The 4,586-nt window shown below is 35.9% G+C and overlaps 1 non-coding gene across 1 annotated transcript; it reads right to left on the bottom strand.

Annotated features, from left to right (window-relative positions):
• Positions 1-3,070: 3,070 nt before the first annotated feature.
• Positions 3,071-3,174, bottom strand: LOC112798490 (small nucleolar RNA R71). The gene has a single exon (XR_003200100.1). It is a non-coding gene; the product is annotated as a small nucleolar RNA R71 (small nucleolar RNA).
• Positions 3,175-4,586: the final 1,412 nt, after the last annotated feature.

The raw sequence follows: 4,586 nt of genomic DNA, 5'->3' as shown, positions 1-4,586 counted from the left end.
CTCTCTTATTCTTATTCCAAGATATTCATTCGTACCCAAGAACATGATGAATGTGATGAGTCAAATTACCCTCATCATTATTCTCACTTATGAATGTATGTGATTGACAACCACTTCCGTTCTACATGCAACCGAGCTTGAATGTATATCTCTTAGATTCCCCAACAGAATCTTCGTGGTATAAGCTAGATAGATGGCGGCATTTATGAGGATCCGGAAAGTCTCACCTTGTCTGTGGTATTCCGAGTAGGATCCTGGGAATCCGGAAAGTCTCACCTTGTCTGTGGTATTCCGAGTAGGATTCCGGTAATGAATGACTGTGACGTGCTTCAAACTTTAACCTGCTGGGCGTTAGTGACAGACGCAAAAGAGGGATTCTATTCCAGTAGGAGCGGGAACTAACCGGTGATTAGCCGTACTGTGACAGAGTGCGTGAGCATTAGTTTTCACTGCGAGGATGGGATGTAGCCATCAGCCATGGGTGATGCCTCCAGACTGGTTAGCTGTGCGAGTGACAGCCGCACAGGATATTTCCCCGAGAGGAAGAAAGTAGCTACAGTTGATGGTGAACCCCTATACAAAGCTTGCCATGGAAAGGAGCAAGAAGGATTGAGTAGAAGCAGTAGGAGAGCAGGAATCCTTGGGCTCTACAGCATCTCCATCCGCTTATCTGAAATTCCTACCAATGAATCTGCATAAGTGTTCTATCCCTCTTTATTATATTCTATTTTATTATTTCTTCTTTAAAATTCGAAAACCCATAAACTATTTTAATCTGCCTGACTGAGACTTACAAGGTGACCATAGCTTGCTTCATACCAACAATCTCTGTGGATTCGACCCTTACTCACGTAAGGTTTATTACTTGGACGACCCAGTACACTTGCTGGTTAGTTGAACGGAGTTGTGAAAATAAACAGTGCCCTAAGAGTAAATATATGCTAAAGCTCAAAAGATAGAAATCACAATTTCGTCCACCAAGTTTTTGGCGCCGTTGCCGGGGATTGTTCGAGTATGGACAACTGACGGTTCATCTTGTTGCTCAGATTAGGTACTTTTCTTTTCAAAAATCTTTTTCAAAAAATTTTTTCTTTTATTTTTCGTTTTTACAAACTTTATTTTCGAAAAAAATTAATAAAAATCCAAAAAAATTAGAAAATCATAAAAATCAAAAATATTTTGTGTTTCTTGTTTGAGTCTTGAGTCAAATTTTAAGTTTGGTGTCAATTGCATGCTTTAAAAATCTTTCCTTGCATTTTTCGAAAAAATCCATGCATTCATAATGTTCTTCATGATCTTCAAGTTGTTCTTGACAAGTCTTCTTGTTTGATCTTGATGATTTCTTGTTTTGTGTCTTTTGTTGTTTTTCATGTGCATTTTTGCATTCATATTTTCCAAGCATTAAAAATTTCTAAGTTTGGTGTCTTGCATGTTTTCTTTGCATTAAAAATTTTTCAAAAATATGTTCTTGATGTTCATCATGATCTTCAAAGTGTTCTTGGTGTTCATCTTAACATTCATAGCATTCTTGCATGCATTCATTGTTTTGATCTAAAAATTTCATGCATTGAGTATTTTTGTTGTTTTTCTCTCTCATAATTAAAAATTCAAAAATCAAAAAAAATATCTTTTCCTTATTTTCCTCCAAAATTTCGAAATTTTGGGTTGACTTGATCAAAAATTTTTCAAAATTAGTTGTTTCTCACAAGTCAAGTCAAAATTTCAATTTTAAAAATCTTATCTTTTCAAAATCTTTTTCAAAAATCATATCTTTTTCATTTTTTTATAATTTTCGAAAATTTCAAAAATCTTTTTCAAAATATTTTCAAAATCTTTTTCTTATCTTTTATATCATATTTTCGAAAATTAGGCTAACAATTAATGTGATTGGTTCAAAAATTTGAAGTTTGTTACTTTCTTGTTAAGAAAGGTTCAATCTTTAAATTCTAGAATCTTATCTTGTAGTTTCTTGTTAGTTAAGTAATTTTTTAAAATTAAATCTTTTTCAAAATATCTTTTTCAAATATATCTTTTTATCTTTTATCTTATCTTTTTCAAAAATTTTATCTTTTTCAAAATTTGATTTCAAAATATCTTGTCTAACCTCTTATCTTCTTATCTTTTTCAAAATTTGATTTCAAATCTTTTTCAATCAACTAACTAACTTGTTGTTTGTTCATTATCTTTTTCAAAACCACCTAACTACTTTTCCCTCTCTAATTTTCGAAAATTCTCCCTCTCTTTTTCAAAAATTCTTTTTGTTTTAAATTTTAATTTTAATTATATTTTGTCTTTAATTTTCGAAAATCACTAACCTGTTTTCAAAAATTAATTTCGAATTTTCTCTTCTCTCTCTTCTTCTATTTAATTATTTAATTACTAACACTTCTCTTCACCTTTCTTCATCCAAAAATCCGAATCCTTCCCTCTTCTTCCTTATACCCCTATCTTCTTCTACTAACATAAAGGAATCTCTATACTGTGACATAGAGGATTTCTCTTTCTTTTCTTGTTTTCTTCCCTCTTTCTTATGAGCAGGAACAGGGAAAAAGGCACTCTTGTTGAAGTTGATCCAGAACCTGAAAGGACTCTAAAGAGAAAATTAAGAGAAGCTAAATTACAACAATCCAGAAACAACCTTTCAGAAATTTTCGAACAAGAGAAGGACATGGCAGCCGAAAATAATAATAATAATAATGCAAGGAGAATGCTTGGTGACTTCACAAAGCCAACATCCAAGTTTGATGGAAGAAGCATCTCCATTCCTGCCATTGGAGCCAAAAATTTTGAGCTTAAGCCTCAACTAGTTGCATTAATGCAACAAAACTGCAAGTTTTATGGACTTCCATCTGAAGATCCTTATCAGTTTTTAACTGAGTTCTTGCAGATCTGTGAGACTGTAAAGACTAATGGAGTTGATCCTGAAGTCTACAGACTCATGCTTTTCCCTTTTGCTGTAAGAGACAGAGCTAGAATATGGTTGGATTCACAACCTAAGGATAGCCTGGACTCCTGGGATAAGCTGGTCACTGCCTTTTTGGATAAATTCTTTCCTCCTCAAAAGCTGAGCAAGCTGAGAGTGGATGTTCAAACCTTCAAACAAAAAGATGGTGAATCCCTCTATGAAGCTTGGGAGAGATACAAGCAGCTGACCAAAAGATGTCCATCTGACATGTTTTCAGAATGGACCATGTTAGATATATTCTATTATGGTCTCTCTGAATTTTCGAAAATGTCATTGGACCATTCTGCAGGTGGATCTATTCACCTGAAGAAAACGCCTGAAGAGGCTCAAGAACTCATTGACATGGTTGCAAACAACCAGTTCATGTATACCTCTGAGAGGAATTCCGTGAATAATGGGGTACCTCAGAAGAAAGGAGTTCTTGAAATTGATGCTCTGAATGCCATATTGGCTCAGAACAAAATGTTGACTCAACAGGTCAACATAATCTCTCAAAATCTGAATGGATTGCAACATGCATCCAACAGTACTAGAGAGGTAGCTTCTGAAGAAGCTTATGATCCTGAGAACCCTGCCATGGCAGAGGTTAATTACTTAGGTGAACCTTATGGAAACACCTATAACTCATCATGGAGAAATCATCCAAATTTCTCATGGAAGGATCAACAAAAACCTCAACAAGGTTTTAACAATGGTGGACGCAATAGGCTGAATAATAGTAAGCCATATCCATCATCTTCTCAGCAACAGACAGAGAACTCTGAACAAAATAATTCTAATTTAGCTAATATAGTCTCTGATCTGTCAAAAGCCACTTTCAGTTTCATGAATGAAACCAGATCCTCCATTAGAAATTTGGAGGCACAAGTGGGCCAGCTGAGTAAGAAGGTTATTGAAACTCCTCCCAGTATTCTCCCAAGCAATACAGAAGAAAATCCAAAAGGAGAGTGCAAGGCCATTGATTTAATCAAAGTGGCCGAATGCACTAGGGAGGAGGAGGACGAAAATCCTAGTAAGGAAGACCTCCTGGGACGTCCCTCAAGCAAGAAGGAGTTTCCTATTAAGGATCCTGAGGAATCTGAGGCTCATTTAGAGACCATAGAGATTCCATTAAATCTCCTTCTGCCATTCATGAGCTCTGAAGAATATTCATCCTCTGAAGAGGATGAAGATGTGACTGGTGAGCAAGTTGCTCAATATCTAGGAGCTATCATGAAGCTGAATGCCAAGCTATTTGGTAATGAGACTTGGGAAAGTGAACCTCCCTTGCTCATTAGTGAACTGGATACTTGGATTCAGGAAACTCTACCTCAAAAGAAACAAGATCCTGGCAAGTTCTTAATACCTTGCACCATTGGCACCATGAGCTTTGAAAAAGCTCTATGTGATCTTGGGTTAGGAATAAACCTTATGCCACTCTCTGTAATGGAGAAGCTGGGGATCATTGAGGTACAACCTGCCTTGTTCTCATTACAATTGGCAGACAAGTCAATGAGACAAGCTTATGGAATGGTAGAGGACATACTAGTAAAGGTTGAAGGCTTTTACATCCCTGCTGATTTCATAATCCTAGATACTAGGAAGGAAGATGATGAATGCATCATCCTAGGAAGACCTTTCC

Source organism: Arachis hypogaea, chromosome 4 (assembly GCF_003086295.3).
Source record: "Arachis hypogaea cultivar Tifrunner chromosome 4, arahy.Tifrunner.gnm2.J5K5, whole genome shotgun sequence".
NCBI classification, from domain to species: domain Eukaryota; kingdom Viridiplantae; phylum Streptophyta; class Magnoliopsida; order Fabales; family Fabaceae; genus Arachis; species Arachis hypogaea.
The sequence above is the reverse complement of the archived record's forward strand: the minus strand, read 5'-3'. Positions and strand labels throughout refer to the sequence as shown.